Raw genomic sequence first — 18,614 nt, forward strand, 5'->3', positions numbered from 1 at the left:
CATTTCTGTTGTCATATTCAATATCCTGATATCAGAAGTTCAAGCATTGCTGCTTCATGAGACCTTTCACAAGATCATCTACTAAGAAATGGGCGTCGTCTGACCACTACAAGTAGGAGCGAGACGTGTCGTTGAACAGCACACATTTTCAATAAATAATCCAGCTGATTCACCCTGTGCCCCAGGAAAGTCTCTGTTGTATGATGTGAGCAGTAAACGACACATGGCAGCTCTAGATCACAAACCAGCTCCCAGTAATCTGTTCATAACAGTCCGAGGTGAAAGTCTGTCTGTGACCTCTGCCCAGATTGTTATTGCCATCCATCAATTCACCGGAGCCCATTGGAGCAATCCTGCAATCTTACCGTGGCGTAGTTCCACTAGATGGACCCATTCATAGTCTTTTTGACACTCTTTGTCCTGAGTCCACTTCGTCACCACCCGCGGTACAGTTAATGTACTGCAGTCAACTGTCAATGTGATCTATCAGTATGATGCTCTCACTCCCCATACAAATGGTTCGAGCGTTCTCATAGTTTGAAAAAGGGCGATAAACTGCATTTGCACACCCTCTAGGCCCATTGTGTTCACTAGATCCAGTGACATTAGATACATCCCACCCGTCATATATTAATACCATTCTTCATCTGCAGAAAGTACTATTTTCCCTATTGAAATTACTGAAAATAAGCTAACTCGCGTTTGAAATTTCAGTCAACACATCGCACAAACATGTAAATATACGGGGTGTCAATTTGATAGCGTCTGATAAAGGCGTTCACACTGTAACAATTCCCATTTCAGTAAGTTTGTGTGACACTCACTACCAGATGTCATATCTGGTCCTGAGTAGGAGTCGAACCAGGGCATTTAAGTTCCAATGGATATATTCTACCAATTCAGTAATCAGTGCAGCGTCCATGGTATGACACAAAGATAGTCTTCTGGGAGTTCTCCCCTATTAACGAAAATACCACTGACGCTCTCGAATGGTGTCTCTCTCCAGAATTAAATTCTTGTAGCGACATGGGTTTTTATGAAACTTCTGGCAGACTGAAACTTGTTGTCATTGAAACTGTGTGTTGTAGCCTCGACCTGCTCTGTTGAGTCGAAACATTACGACCACTGTCCACCGCATGACTGAATGCCGCCTGATGATACTGCAGGCAGTTGATGCGGTAGGGAAGGTGTATATGCCAGAGCCACCCAAAAATTTTGTTCACGAGCCATGGCCCGGTGCAATTGCGACAGCACTCAGCCTCGAAGCACACTTTCTCCACCATCGCGCCACGCTTTCTGGCGGCGAGGAGTGGCAAGGAGGGAAAACTGCGTATGCTCCGCATTTGAATGATAGTGCAGAAGTACTCCACACGACTTGGTTTTATACTTCACATTCTCCAACAACATAGGTCACATACAGAAAAGTTTCAGTGTTATTTAATTATTTTTGGCGCTCAGAAGACATACTATAATTATTTTATCTGGTTCAGAGTATCAGCATATCTATCTAGTCAGTTTCGATGATTTTCGCGCTCAGGTTACCACATAATCGTGATTTATTTTGTTTCATAACCGAGAAAAGGTCTTTCACACAAAAATGTCGATCGAAATATTGTAGCATCTTTGGTACCTCATTATACAAACATGGAAACTCTATCCAAGGAAAGCAACGAAGATGCCCTGGATGGTTTTAACATAGAAGTATTCTTCGTTGAGAGTGAATTGTTGCTGGTCAGTCAGTTACATCTGCACGTAAACAGGGGCGCGTTCAACTGAAATGGCATATGGTCTCGAAAACAGTTCTAATACAGATATCTGATTGGCAGTGTCTTGAAAACGTTAAGAAAATTATCCTTGTAGTTCTTTCAATCAACAATGAATTCTTCAAACCACGCACCTACTGTTTTCTTTAAGGCGCATGATCTTAGGGAACTGGACAGTGTTTGACAGAATGTGTCCTTTCTATAACGCGATTTTCTTGTTAAATACATTCACATCAAACCAGAAATAAGTTTTTTCCCAACTTGCATTGTCTTAATATAGGCAGTGTGCACTCAAGTCCACTTACAATGCAAAGTCTGCAGCCCATTCCAAACGTTCTAATTCTCGTTCCTCCACTCTTTCTTCCTTCATAAACTCAACAATACCGAGTTTTAAATCGAAAATACGTTCCAGGCATGCCCTTTGACCTAATCATTGTACATTACAGTAATATATAAAGTCCCCATTCTCTATATTCATTTCCGCCGAAAACTGTTTCAATTGACATTAGAGTAGCACTTGCGGTTTCAGAAGTTTTACCATTCACCCCAACAATTCTGTTCCCGTCTGCATGCCCGCAAATTAAGTACATAGTGCGTCTTGATGTACAGAGCAATGAATTCCATACGTTGATCGTTGTAATTTTTGGCTCATTCATTATCAGTCAACTCTTTAAATTATTGCTGAATAGCATCATAATATCGTTTCATAGAAAATTTCCACTACCGGTCACTTGTGAGACTGGATAATATACTCGTAGACTGAGAATTCTCATTCCTCTCTTCCGTCATTTCCATTCATTTCTAAAGGCCTGTGAAGATAGATCCCAAGACTACCTCTTTTCGCACAAGCAGCCACTGGACCTGTGAACGTCCTACCACAAACAAAAACCAATGTGTAAACAGCGCTGACACCACGATTATTCCGAACTGAAGGGAGCTATGCCAATCTAAAAATGCTACACAGCAGTATTAAAAGAAACGTCGCGCTGTACCAGGTAATTCCGAGGAGGAACGGGCAAAGCCGAGACAGACAGAGCATTGGCCCACGCGTGGTCTGCGCACTCGGCCCGTATGAGGTGTGGCATGCTGGGGCAGGCTCTGACGTATGCGGACCAGAGGCAAATGAGGAATCATTCTAGCGACGATACTAGCAGCGAACGGAAATCCACAGACAAAGGTAGCTTTAGCTACTGTTGTTGTTCACATGATTCGTAATAGTATTAATTCGGAAGAAGTGCGCCTTATCATTTCGGAGTAGTACGTACTTAGGAACTGCATTCCATTTTATGTTCAAGTGAGTCATTTCCTATCCGCCCCCAAACCCGGCTTTTCAGTTTTGGTGTAGAAATTACTCATCAACAGGGATTCCAGCTCACTCCTTGTTCAGCTGGTTTCTTTCCTTGTCTTTTCTAGTAATATTACGCGTGCTCACTGTCATAAGTTCAAACTGGTAAGAGATTAATTTTCAGTATTACTTTACAATTGTTATTGGCATTTATTTGCATTAAACTCAAACTGTACCTCGTCATCAGCATTGGAGTTGTTTCAGATACACTACTGGCCATTAAAAATGCTACACCACGAAGATGACGTACTACAGACGCGAAATTTAACCGACAAGAATAAGATGCTGTGATACGCAAATGATTAGCGTTTCAGAGCATTCACACGTGCTGACGTGAGGAAAGTTTCAAATCGATTTCTCATACACAAACAACAGTTGACCGCCGTTGCCTGTGAAATGTTGTTGTGATGCCTCTGGTAAGAAGGAGAAATGAGTACCATAACGTTTCCGACTTTGATAAAGGTCGGGTTGTAGCCTATCGCGATTGCGGTTTATCGTATCGCGACATTGCGGCTCGCGCTAGTCGAGTTCCAATGACTGTTAGCAGAATATGGAATCGGTGGGTTCAGGAGGGTAATACCGAACGCTGTGCTGGATCCCAACGGTCTCGTATCACTAGCAGTCGAGATGACAGGCATCTTAACCACATGGCTGTAACGGATCGTGCAGCCACGTCTCGATCCCTGAGTCAACAGAGGAGGTCGTTTGCTAGACAACAAGCATCTGCACGAACAGTTCGACGACGTTTGCAGCAGCATGGACTATCATCTCGGAGGCCATGGCTGCGGTTACCCTTGACGCTGCATCGCAGACAGGGGCGCCTACGATGGTGTACTCAAGAACGAACCTGGTTGCATGAATGGCCGAACGTCATTTTTTCGCATGAATCCAGGTTCTGTTTACAGCATCATGATGGTCGCATCCGTGTTTGGCGACATCGCGGTGAACGCACATTGGAAGCGTGTATTCGTCATCGCCATACTGGCGTATCACCCAACGTGATGGTATGGGGTGCCATTGGTTACACATCTCAGTTACCTCTTGTTCGCATTGACGGCACTTTGAAAAGTGGACGCTACATTTCAGATGTGTTACGACCCGTGGCTCTACCCTTCATTCGATCCCTGCGAAACCCTACATTTCAGCAGGATAATGCACGACCGCATGCTGCAGGTCCTGTACGGGCCTTTCTGCATACAGAAAATGTTCGACTGCTGCCCTGGCCAGCACATTCTCCAGATCTCTCACCAATTGAAAACGTCAAACGTGGCCGAGCAACTGGCTCGTCAAAATACGCCAGTCACTACTCTTGATGAACTGTGGTATCGTATTGAAGCTGCATGGGCAGCTGTACCTGTACACACCATCCAAGCTCTGTTTGACTCAATGCCCAGGCGTTTCAAGGCCGTTATTACGGCCAGAGGTGGTTTTTCTGGGTACTGATTTCTCAGGATTTATGCACCCAAATTGCCTGAAAATGTAGTCACATGTCAGATCTAGTGTAATATATTTGTCCAATGAATACACGTTTATCATCTACATTTCTTCTTGGTGTAGCAATTTTAATGGCCAGTAGTGCATGTATCATTAACAAGTATTTTATATTCGTTTTCCTCTTTCTCCATAAATGTTGAGAGTAATTTTTCGGATAGAGAATTTATTTTAATTTTCTACTTCTCATTGTCATGAAGGAATCTAATGGGCGTTGTAACACTGATGTAAATATTCTAACATAGCATGAAAATATTTTTGTTTGTTTTTCATGGCTTCTTAGCACAAAATTTACACTAATCTAGTTAACTTTTTTAAATTCTATTAATCCATAAAAACGATCTTTTAGATAATTTCGATCACGATTAGCAACTAATTCAATTTGCCTTATCCACTTTTAATGGCAGCTTCTTTGCCAGTTTAAATTATGATGTTTCAATCCATGCATCCGTAGACAACTGTAAGAGGCCTAAAGTGCTACCAAAATATTTGCTAATACTTAACAGGCCAACTATGGTGTGCTAGCGTACTAGAGTTGCCTTGAAATTAATGCACCGCTTTTTATTCTTCAATAATTCTTTGCTGAACAACATGAGAATTACACACACGAAACAATCGTGTTTTATCTACACACCCTGTTTTTCCACATTATCTTCGTCCCGTTCTACGGCCTTCCTTCAGCGCGAAACAAAGGCGTGTACGCCCCGTCGGTACCAGTTCTGTTCCTCGAGGCGTACCCAGTGCTTCACTACGCCAATCATTTTCTCATCGTCCTCAAAATATCTGCCAACTGCCGAGTCGTAATGCCTCTGTCCTCGCTAATGACAACATCAGCCCGCTGCAACATGTCAGCTGTGACAGGCGTGGATGGTTTCAGGGACCACTGAAAATCGTGGATCTCCGTTGTACCGCCTTATGATGACCTCACACTCCGTGCCCAGATACTAACTGTACTTCTGTTGACAGCAGATGCTCCATACACTTTGCATAATCGTTTGTGAATATTCCCACAGTTTCTTTCCCTGCAGTGCGAAATTCAATGACGGCACGTTGCTTTCATCGTCCACCATTTTGAAACTGTCTTGCAACTACGCTATCTGTCGGAAGTGACGGAAACATGGCGCACTCACTCAGCAGACTTCAGATAATACATACGTAACGTTTCGCATTCGCAGCATTGTTTTCGACTGAGAAAATAAATGCGGTGCATTACTTTCTGGGTAACTCTCGTTACTATCTACTCTGAGGAAATGAATGAGAGTGCGGGGAGCATATTCCCAAAGATCCAGTTACCTGGCGGGAGATCAGCATAACTATAACGCCAGATCCGTGCAACATAAGGCGGTTGCGATTGCCGCAGATCTGTCAGCAAGTGAACCAATAGTTGGTAGATATGGTAATGCAGCCAAAAGTAAAGGAAGAACACCACCTTAATGTTGTGTTAAACCTTTTCCTTCCTTCTTTTTAATTAGATATTCAATAATCTTTTTCACAACAGCAATAGCTAATGTAACAGGCAAATTTCCACCTGTTCTTTTTCTTTCCTCCTTTTTTTAATATCAGTTAAAAATAGTTCAACCGTACTTAACTGATCTTTATTTAATTCAAGTTTAATTGATTTTGGCTTGGTTTTGACACTCGGAAGCAAAGTATAATCAATCAAAAAATTATTCATTTATATAGATTAAAAATTTAATCAAGATTAAACTCCCGAACCGCTGTCATCAACACCTAAACCCATTACTAATATTCGCTTTCCATACATTATTCCTTGAACTGTAGTTGCTGCAACTTTTTCTTCTGCCTTTTGCAGCTAATTGAAGTTCTTTATCTACTTCGTGTCTTTATTCTAAATCTTTATTATCGCGATAAGCAATGTCATGATTTTTACAAGCTTCATCTAGTGAATTAATTCCTGGATCACCTCTTGCTAATCTTTCATCTAGTTTGGTCCAAGGCCTGCAGTACACGTAGCCGGGTAGATGTATCTCAGGCATTGGTAAATTATTTAAAACCTAATTTACCAGTCCTTTATCGTGTTTCTCACTTTTCCAAAATGTGTGAGGTATATTATTCATAATTCTGATCAAATATGGAATATCTTTCGGATTATTGATAACAAAATCAATAAGTTATTTGTCAACACCTGTGTTATTCCAAATTTTTCAATGTGATAATTTTTATTTTCTGCTAGCTCTTCGTCATGAAGACTCATGGTACACAGTGTGTCCATCCGATGGCGAATGCCCGGCGAACGTCATCTACCAGAGTGTGTTGTGCCAACAGTAAATTCTGGAGGCGGTCGTGTTATGGTGTGGTCGTGTTTTTCATGGAGGGGGCTTGCATCCATTGCCGTTTTGCGCTGGACTATCATAGCATTCTTATTTTAAGCACCTTCTACCTTCCCACTGTTGAAGAGCAATTCGGGGATGGCGATTGCATCTTTCAACAAGATCAAGTACCTGTTCATCATGCACGGCGTGTGGCGGAGAGATTACATGACAATAAATCCCCTGCAATGGACTAGTCTGCACCGAGTCCTTAGCTGAATCCTGTAGAACATTTTTGGGATGTTTTGCAACGCCGACTTCGCGCCAGGCCTCACAAACCGACATCGATACCACTCCTCAGTGCAGCACTCGGTGAAGAATGGACTACCATTCCCCAAGAAACCTTCCAGCACTTGATTGAACGTATGCCTGCGAGAGTGTAAGCTGTCTTCAAGGCTAAGGGTGGGCGAACACCATACTGAACTCCAGCATTACAGATGGAAGGAGCCACGAACTGCCAGGTGTCCGGATACTTTTCATCACATAGTGTAAATTTACACGCAGTTCTAAAAATCTTTAAGTTTTGACGTACGGTAGCACGTTTGGTATTGCAAGCAGAAAAAAGTTGTACCGATCAAATTTGTAGTGAATTTCGCGCTCTTTTAAAAATAAAATAGAAGGCTAAAGCGTAGGTAGCACAGCAAAGAGATTTAAGAAAGAGAAGGTGAAAAATTCCGAAATTTTCAAAGCTTTTATTACAGTTAGTTTAGCGAACATAAATTACATTGGCAAATCTGAAAGAGTTAAAAAAATAAAATCTTCGACGTCACCTTCTGCAAAGTATACACTTTTTTCGTCCAATCTGACTGGACTAAGAGCGTTGGATAGCCCATCGACCACTCTTTGCGTAGAAAAATAGCGCTGGTGGAATCAATGCGCTGCATAAAGTGCTGGCCGCCCCACGCTGTAGCACTTTTATCAAGATTAAACAAGAAAGTTTACGAAATGCTCACTGGTACATTTCTGTTCATCTATCCTTCAATACTTTTGAAGGATGAATTGAATACAAGAAGAAATTTTAAAATAAATCAGTGCAAGCTGCGAGGAGTGGCCGTGTGGTTTGAGGAGCCATGTCACGTATTGCGCGGTCCCTCCCGCCCGAGGTTCGAGTCCTCCCTCGGGCATGGGTGTGTGTGTTGTTCTTAGGATAACTTATCAAGTAGTGTGTAAGTATAAGGGACCGATGACCTCAGCAGTTTGGTCCGTTAGGAATTCACACACATTTGAATATTGTTGAAATCAGTGAAGTCGGTTTGCCCCCCCCCCTCACCCTCCCCCTTCCCCGCCCACTCCGCCCTTCAAAATATGTAGTCTGTGGGACCGTTATTTACGCCATGGACTGCGTTAGACGCTTCTTAATCAGAAGACTTTGCATGCCACTGCCTGGACGTAACATACTGAATCTGGAGCGGCTTTATCTTCAAATTGCTTCTTAACCACATTACAGATACGTGGCTAAGAATACTTTTTTGTGACAGTGGTAGAATATTAATGTTTAACGCAAGTAGTTATTAGGGTGAAAATGATAACATGGGTTTGGAGAATGTGGTGATTTAAAAGTCTGTAGATGTTGATCATATACGAGAGATGTGAGTATGCTGAGTTGAGTGCGAGTTAGTTGCCACGTATACAAGCTGAGTCACCTAACGTTACCGCTGGATTTATTTCGTAAACCACATCAAATACTGACGAATCGATTCCACAGACCGAACGTGAGGAGAGGGGCTAGTGTAATTGGTTAATACAAACCATAAAAAATGCACGGACGTATCTTTTTTAACACAAACCTACGTTTTTTTAAATGGAACCCCATTAGTTTTGTTATCACATCTGAACATATAAACAAATACGTAATCAGTGCCGTTTGTTGCATTGTAAAATGTTAATTACATCCGGAGATATTGTAACCTAAAGTTGACGCTTGAGTACCACTCCTCCGCTGTTCGATCGTGTGTATCGGAGAGCACCGAATTACGTAGGCATCCAAAGGGAACGGTGATGGACCTTAGGTACAGAAGAGACCGGAACAGCACATTACGTCCACATGCTATCTTTTTCACTGACGCACATGTACATTACCATGAGGGGTGGGGTAAAGGTACACACATGGTTTCCGTTTTCAATTACGAAGTGGAATAGAGTGTGTCCCACTGGAAACGCGTCGACGTATGTGGTATCAGCAAGATGGTGCACCTGCACATTGCGCAATTAACACTAGGCTGACCCTTGACAGGATGTTCGACGGGCGTTTCATAGGACGTGGAGGACGCATAAATTGGCCATCCCGTTCTCCTGATCTTACACCTCTATACTTCTTTCTGTGGGGTACGTTAAAGGATAATGTGTACCGTGATGTGCCTACAACCCCAGAGGATATGAAACAACGTATTGTGGCAGCCTGTGGCGACGTTACACCAGATGTACTGCGGCGTGTACGACATTCATTACGCCAGAGATTGCAATTGTGTGCAGCAAATGATGGCCACCACATTGAACATCTATTGGCCTGACATCTCGGGACACACTCTATTCCACTCCGTAATTGAAAACGGAAACCAGGTGTGTACCTTTACCTCACCCCTCATGGTAATGTACATGTGCGTCAGTGAAAAAGACCAATAAAAAGGTGTTAGCATGTGGACGTAATGTGCTGTTCCAGTCTCTTCTGTACCTAAGGTCCATCACCGTTCCCTTTGGATGCCTACGTAATTCGGTGCTCTCCGATACACACGATCGAACAGCGGAGGAGTGGTACTCAAGCGTCAACTTTAGGTTACAATATCTCCGGATGTAATTAACATTTTACAATGCAACAAACGGCACTGATTACGTATTTGTTTATATGTTCAGATGTGCTAACAAAACTAATGGGGTTCCATTTAAAAAAACGTAGGTTTGTGTTAAAAAAGATACGTCCGTGCATTTTTTATGGTTTGTATTAACCAATTACACTAGCCCCTCTCCTCACGTTGGGTCTGTGGAATCGATTCGTCAGTATTTGATGTGGTTTACGAAATAAATCCAGCGGTAATGTTAGGTGACTCACCCTGTATTGTGACATTTTTAGCATTCTGTAGTTTGGCTTCAACAAGATTAACACTTCTCCATTCCATTATCCGCTTACAGAACTTGTATCAAGCTCTGAACATTCAGCGTCGTCTGTCATTCTTTGCGTACTGTTCTTAACTTACGATACCCTGGCAACAATGGGCTTCGTTGCCCAGTTCTGTACTGGTTCGTACAGGTGTATTGATAACAGTACGTAGCGTATTACCCGTGTCACTGAGATCTGTATATGTAGGAATTGTCTTAGCGACGTTTTGTATGCACTTACATCACATTAGAACTTGCATCTATATGTTTGCTATGTACTAAAAACTGAACTCCTCCCGAACAGGACATGAAGGCCCAACGGATCGACCAGACGTCATGTCATCCTCACCCCATATGTGTCACTGGAAGCGGATACGGAGGGGAATATGGTCAGTACACCGCTCTCCCGGCCGTATGTCAATTTCCGAGACGGGAGCCGCTACTTCTCAATCAAGTAGCCTTCAGTTTGCCTCATAAGGGCTGAGTGCACCCCGCTTGCCAACAGCGCTCGGTAGACCGGATGATCACTCATCCAAGTGCTAGCCGAGCCCGACAGCGCTTAACGTCGGTGATCTGAGGTGAACCTGTGTTACCGTAGCGGCAAGGCCGTTGGCGCTACGTACTAAATGTGGAGGAAAAAAGAAGAAGTATTTGAGATGTGGATTTGAAGCAGAGAGGAGTGGATAAAATGGGTAGAAATTTTGGGTAGAAATGGGTAAAAAATGGGTAGAAATGAGGAGGTGTTGAGAAGAATGGAGCAAGACAGAGGAGTTTAAAAGGCAATCGATAAGAGGAAACATAACTGGATCGGCCGTTGGATTACAAGAGGTTGTTTACTAATGGATACTGTGGAAGGAATTGCGAGTGGAAGCAGAGGAGGCCGCAGAAAATACAAGATGGTGGCTAGTATAAGGACAGAAAACAGTTACGAGAGAAAAAAGAGGGTAGCTCATAGCTCTGGCGGGAAATTATTCAAAAATATTTTCCTACATACATACATACATACATTTATTGTCTCCTAATGGTTTTCTGATAACAGACAAGCAATTCTAAAAAGTACGCAGTTCATTTGCGTGTTTGATAATTGTAAAGCATGCTTCAGGCAAGGAATGGATTTGACAGTTCCACTTGGCAATCACAGGTGGACCATCCCGTTCTTCTTATTATTATTCACATATGGGCCCCAAAGGAGCACGCAAGCTACAATCCATCAATGTTACTTTTGGTGGTTGGCCTTCCTTTGTGTCCAGATTTGTTTCATCCTTTCAGAATGAAGTCTCTTTCTTTCATCAGACCACGATATTCCAGTCCGTTTTAAAATTTCGCTCTGATCAACTTTCAAAGCAAATATAATTTGCCTGAATGTTTTTCTATCTGTAGCGTCTGTCTGAGATAACCGGCTCCTGTAAAATCCACCTTAATCTCAATGATCCATTTAATTGGTTTAGTTTTGGCCTTACTTCCGTTTTCGCAGAATTATAGTATTGTCTACTTACTTTTGTCAACTTAGTATGTGCCATTCTTTTAATGTGCTCATAAAATTTAAGTCTTCGTTTTCTCATGTCAGCGTGTATGTCTGTGTACTCTTCTATTTCCTTATTAATCCTCAGCCTATAAGTTTCTCCATCAGTAATTTTGGGATCTAAGTTTTCCTAATAATCTTCCTTTCTTTCTTTTGGATTTCTTCAATATCCCCCTTACTTTTTAAAATTAAGTTTCTACTCCATAGAAACATACAAGTTTGATTACAGTGCTGTAATGCCTAAGTTTACTGAATTTAGAAAGTAATTTCTTATTACAAATATCTTGTGTTAATCTGACTTCAATTGCCTTTTTTTAACAGCGATCTTCGTTTGCAGATTTTTTTCAGACCATTTGTTTGTGTGATTTCTCCCAAGTATTTAAACTGAGAAACCCTTTTTATTTTTCCATACTTTGTGTCCAGAAATTTTGGTGCTCGTATGTTGCATGTCACATATTCCGACTTTTCGAGTGATGTTTGTAGTACTACGTTTTCTCCAACTTCTTTATGAATTGCAATTTGTTTCTTTTGAGCTGTTGTAATATACCTATTTAAAATTGCCAGATCATCTGCAAAGGCGAGGCAATCTACTTTAATATTATTTCTGCCTAACTTGATTGATTGATCTATATTTTGACTCCACTTTTGCTCTCACCATTCCGTAATCACCGTTTCCAAAATACAGTTACATGATAATGAAGAGAGTCCACCTCCTTGTCTACCACTACTCTTTATATCAAATGGTTCACAAATTTCTCCCATGAATTTAACTTTAGAGCTAGTGTCAGCTAAAGTTCCCTTGGCCAGTACTAGAGTTTTATTATCTGCCCTTGCTCCTTTAAATTTGGAAAAAAGATTTGCAGTCAACGGAGTTGTAGCCTTTTTTAAAATCTACAAATTTACATACACTATTGTTACCAGAAACCCTTTAGTGCCTAAGGATTACTTTTAAATTAAGAATGTGTTCTGGACAAGATCTGTTTGGTCTAAATCCTGCTTGGTATTCACCAGTCTTAGGTTCTAACTGTTCTTGGGCTCGATCAAGGAAACAATGTGAGAGAATTTTCTATGTGACTGGGAGAAGAGAGATTCCTCAGTAATTAATAACATCGGTTCTATCGCCTTTTTTATGCAGTGGATGAATTAGGGTTGTTTTCCAGTCTCAGGAATTTTCTCAGTTTGCCAGATATGACCTATTAGTTGAATGATCTCTCTATAGTGTAAGGCCCAATAGATTTTCGTAGTTCTGTAGTTCTATCGTCTTCTCCAGGTGGTTTATTGTTTTTAAGTCTCTTAGTTTATTCAATTATTTCGATTTCGTCAGGTTCTTTGGAGTTAGGGTTGGTGTTGTTAGTTTGCTGTGTTTAGAATTTATTCATTAGGTGTAGACAGTTTAATAGTTTTCAGAACAATTAGCAAGTACCTTACAATTTTTATAGCTGTTAAGGGACAAACAGTCAGTTTCATTTTTGAAGCAAAGACTTTGAGGTTGGTAACCAGTTAGTTCGGTTTCGAATGTCTTATAAAAGTTCCTTGCATTGTTCTTTTGGAAGTCTTTTTCGGTTTCTAAAAGTTGGGCATTTTCGTAGTTTCTTTTAGTCTCTCAGATTAATTTAAGTGTTTCTTTTCTTACAGTTAGAAAGGTGTACGTATTTTCAGTTTTGTTACTACTCCGATTTTTGAATGCCTCATGTCTAGACTTAACGGCTGTTTCACAATCCGCTTTCCACCGAGGATGCTTTTGCTTCTTTCGAAGCGGAATTAAATTTTGTGCTGTTATTACGAAATTTTCTTTTAGAATTTGCCAGCTGTATTTTTTTTTTTTTTTCGTGAAGTTTGCTTGTTAGAGATGGGGCTATTTCAGCAGTGTTAAATTTGGGATAACGCATTAAATAATGGTCATAATCTATGTTAGTCCCTTTCTTAACTTGGACATTGAAGATTTCTTTGTAGTTAGGGTATGAAATTGCTACATGATCAATTTGAAATTCCCGAGTAAATGCATTGTGTGACCCCCCCCCAGGTTTTTGTTTTTTTTTAGCAAGTTTTGAAATGATTTTAAGGTTAAAATTTTTGCACGTTTCAACAAGTCTTTGGCCATTTTGGTTTCTACATCAATGCGCAGTGAATCCACCCACAGTTTTGTTATATTTTTTCTTTTTACCTAATTGAGCAATAAAACCATCCATTAAGATTTTAACATGGTTTGAGGGAATTTTGGAGATGATGATTTCTAACGTTTCCTAAGCTTCATTAGCTTCTTCAGGATTTTTAAAGTTCCATTAATTAAAGTGTGTGCCTTATTTGCGCAATTAAGAGAAATTGTCATTAGTCTATTATAAATGGATTTTACCACCGTTATTGAATTTAAAATGTCTTTGGAGACTGCAGAAGCAACTCCAAGATATGGTGCATTAGTAAATATTCTGTTACCAGTTTTACTTTTAAAAAGTCGATAACTGCCGAAATCCATGGTGTTATTGTCCGTCATTCGTGTTTCTTGAAGTGCCAAAATTAGAATTTTATGTTCTTAGAATGTATCTCCCAATTTATAAAGTTTACCTGATTGCAAAAGTATTTGTATGTTAATTGCTGCAAAGGATGTATTTCTTTTGGTTTTAAGTTGGCCAGGGGACATGTTAACCTTGCCGCCCCAGAATCCGAAAGAGCAGTTGTGTCAATAATACTGGCGGTGGATTGACCATCTGAGGTAATATTGTGATTATGAAAATGCTCCATGATGATTGTACCTGGAATCCGCTGGGGTTGAGTAGACTCAATGAGTGACCTCAAAAGTGCTAAGACTGGAAAGGTTAACTCCAGAATATAAATTTCAGCCGAATCACTGGTGAACAGGCACTAACCACACTTCACCGTTTGCTATAAGAGAGACGCAAAGAGGATTTGGTTTCATTTTGCCTTGGTCCGGGGCTGCTTATTCTCTATTCGCAGATGTCCGTAATATCTGGTGGAACGTTCACTATCCGCCATCTGTGATCCGTCCAGTACCCTGCTTTTTTACGTACACACATTTGGACACTTTTATAAAAACAAAGAAAGTCTTTTTGTGAGCTGTACTAAGATGAAACACAATCAGAACAGGAGGAAATGCATGCTTAAAAGACTTTAAAGTATACGGAAAGCTTGTTGACATTCCTTGTATCGAAGAGACGTAACTAATTGTGAAGATTTCTCAAAAGGTGCATTATGTTGGTAGTCTTAGGCATAAACGTGGTATAGTATCTATGTTTCCACCAAAGGACTGAAGCGATTTCACGGTTGTCGCCCTGGGCAACTTATCTGCTGCCATCACTAGCGGTGGCATAAGAAAAATCTTGCCTTCAGCAAAAATAATTCCTAAATATTGCAAATAGTCATGGAAGAATTTATATCTGTCCCACGTTTCATAACACTATGAACAGACTAAGCAGTCTACGCAGGTTGTCCTGGCGTCAAACGCGAGCCAATTATGTCACCAAGGTACTCGGCCTATACATCAGTATGTTTTATTAGTAGTATACACTAAAATAATATGAACCGCATTTATAAATGCAGCAAATTTTGTCTAAAGTAGGTGATTGGAAAATACCTCGCTAGAGACACGAAAGTCCGCCTGGTTGTGGAGAGCTTTAAAAGGCATATGGCACTGCATGTAAAAAGAAGTTAGTGAACTTGAGCAAATAACAAATGATTTGGAAAGAACGACGTATGTCCCTAGCACTGGTTATGATCTGCGGTAGCCTACAACACGACCTGCCTAACTGGAGAAGGACATGCCATGACACGGCAACATCTTTTGGTGCTCTCCACAGCCTGGAGTTTGTTGACAATCACGTGATTATAGCAGCAAATGAAGATTGTGTTTATTATACTCTAGTAAAAAAGAGAGAATACAATTTGGAACTAATAAGAACGCAAAACAAGACAGAAAAAGCCATAGTTAGAGGCAATAGGAATGACGAGTTTTGAGTAAATAAATAATAAGAAATTGTAAATCATTCAAATGCCCAGAAGCGCCATTAAATATATATATAGTATAGTGAGTTAGAAACTGTGCAGAGTGTTGGACAAGGTAAGTTAGCCACAAAACAATTAACAATCAGCATCCTGATGCAACTAGTAATACCTACAGCTGAAAATATAAAACAGTAATTGAATATATAAGTACTGCACATACCCGGTATAAATGTGGCACACTGAAAACAATAATAAAATTAAAATAATAGCAGCGGAAGTTGAATACCAGATATACGACTTTGGAGTGAGAAAAAGGGATCGGACAAACACTCAAGAAACAGGAGAAAGACAATGTAAGCTTTAACGGACGGTGTTTACTTCAGTCAAAACGTCCGGGCAGCCGGAGATATCTTCGCCAAAGTAAACTCAGTGACTGCTGTTTGCATTACAGGCGGCATTTTGAACGCTACGTATAGTGCCGCCATCTATCGGAACTTCATCAAACTATAGGGGTTGGCTTTTTGCTGATTGGCTGATCCGAAAAATTGCCGGAATGAGGCGTGCAGAGATCCATTGACTTGACATTGGTGCAGAGAAGTGTGCATTCGCGTGGGTATCGACATTAATTCGATGGTCATTATTGCGCTACCGTAAGTGATTAAGCTTAACTAGAACGTACGTTAATATGTAATGAAAGGTGAGTATTATCGGGAAGAACTCCTTGTATAGGGACACAGTGATCTTTCGTGTAGCCTGGGGTATAGATTAGGATGGAAAGTGAAAGTTTAAGAGTCATGAGGACAATAATAGTTTTTCTTGGGACACATGTTAGCGTATATTGGATTTTGATGAGTGGGGTATGTTAGCCGTTTCGATGACGCCCTTTATCTAAGTAAATGCGCTGTATTGCCAGGTTCAATATTTCAGAATATTTTATGCACTGCTCAAAAGAACTTGGGGAACATGACATTGGGCGTCTGCCATAATTCATTGAGCAATACTTGAGGACTGGTTACGTTACCAAATTATACCTATATCTGTCATAAATTAAGGGGGGACGTTGTTGAAATTCATCAAAAATGTCAATTTTCTATTTATTTTTTATTTGTTAGTACAACTCATGGACGTTAAGTTCCTAATGTTTCAATGTTGAAATCGCATCCGAAGTGCCTGAAGATTAATTAAAAATGTGACGCAGCCTCCCTGTCGCGCCCACGTTTTGAAACAGCACTTCAATACCAGCTCAGTGAACCACGATTCTGTATATTACTTTCAACCAAACGTATGCGGGATACATCAAGCCCACTTACAGGTTTCTGGCCGATCATGCACTTCTCAAAAGTGTGTTCATGGCAAAACCGAAAATCGAAATGAGTCTCTAAAATGACTCATATGGAAACGATGCCCTAAAAACACATTTGCATCTGCTACATTTGTCAGAATTGCAACTTATGAATCAGTTATTTTATCTAATGCTGCGAACGTCGGGAGAATGAAGGTATTAGAAAAAATGGGCTTCAAAATGGGAAATTTTAATCAAGACATTCTGAGAAAAATAGATTTACAGCTCGTCTCTGCAGCAGAAAAGTTAGTTGAAGACCTGGTAAAGGAAAGAAGACAGACTACAAGAAACCAGAAGAGAAGCCTTGAAGGGAAAGACGACCGAGAGTACAAATGTGGTGCCTTCTGAAGAGGTGACATAACGAAAAAGTTAGGTTGAACTTTAAATTGCGTTTTCTGAAAAGTTTGTTTTTTAAGGTTTATGTACCTTTTCCTCAAATTCTATGAATGCTAGAATTATGATATTTATTACACATATTTCTGTAAACCTAATAAACGTTGTCTCAAGAGCAAATTTTGAAATTCGGATTGCAAGCTGAGATGTGGGGCAAAGTGCTTCGAATTTTGCATGAATTTAAAATTGTACTTGTAGAATAATAATAAAAAATTATGAAAATTCTCCTATTTGACCTATCCCATGAACCTCATGAGAGAAGCTTACAATATATAAAGAGATGAAACAGAGAAATTTTTATAGAAGTCTCTTGAATACTTTCTGAGAAAAAGGAACATACATTATTTTTGGAAATAAATCTTCATATTTTATTCAAAACAAGTTTAATATATATTATCAATGGATTTTGTGTGTAAATGAGTTACTCTTATGTAAAGCGTGGTAGAGAATTTCATTGCCATGTCTGCAAAACTGTGGATTTGGTGCATTTTTGAAGTAGTGTGTGATTTTCATCAACATCTTCCCTTAAGTGCTGAACGAAACATCATAACGTCCTCGACCGTTTATATAAACAGAACTGAAATGTCCGGCCGGTGTCGAATACAAAGTGGAAACAATCATTTATCCTGTCATCCTAGGTGCTTTTCGTTGGACTTTGAGAGCTGAAATAACGTGTATGCCTTCAGTGAGCGTTTATCACTACCTTACAACTACATGGCATGCTCCGCATAAGTTTTCAGAGGTCAAAAATGTTCAAATGTGTGTGAAATCTTATGGGACCCAACTACTATGGTCATCAGTCCCTAAACGTACACACTACTTAACCTAAATTATCGTAAGCACAAACACACACACCCATGCCCGAGGGAGGACTCGAACCTCCGCCGGGACCAGCCGTACAGTCCATGACTTCAGAGGTCACTCTGTGGTATCCGTTCCCATTCTTCAATGGCAGACCATGAGAGTTCTTGGAGAGTCTGTGGTGGGACAGGTAGATCACGAACACGTCCGTCAAGCAAGTCTCGCCTACGAGCGATGGAGTTTGGGTGGAGACTCACCGCCGGCCATTCCATTACTTCAGTGTCCAAGCTTCGGAAGACATTCCTGCTGACGCCCACCACCTAAGCCCTGGCATTAGAAGGAATTCTGGGCCACCAGCGGATGCAATAGCCACCACACGGTCCAACAGGATCTGTTTGACGTACTGCCTGGCGGTAAGGCGACCATGGACAACGACAAGATTCGTATGGACGTCAAAGCAGAAATCTCTCTACAACATCACAAAACCTTAGAAATCTGACGTTTTCAGGATAACATTTGGCAGGTACCGCTCAGCCCGGGTTTGCGCATACGGAGACGGTCTCACCTTACGTGACAG

Source organism: Schistocerca cancellata, chromosome 9, assembly GCF_023864275.1.
Source record: "Schistocerca cancellata isolate TAMUIC-IGC-003103 chromosome 9, iqSchCanc2.1, whole genome shotgun sequence".
Lineage (NCBI taxonomy): Eukaryota > Metazoa > Arthropoda > Insecta > Orthoptera > Acrididae > Schistocerca > Schistocerca cancellata.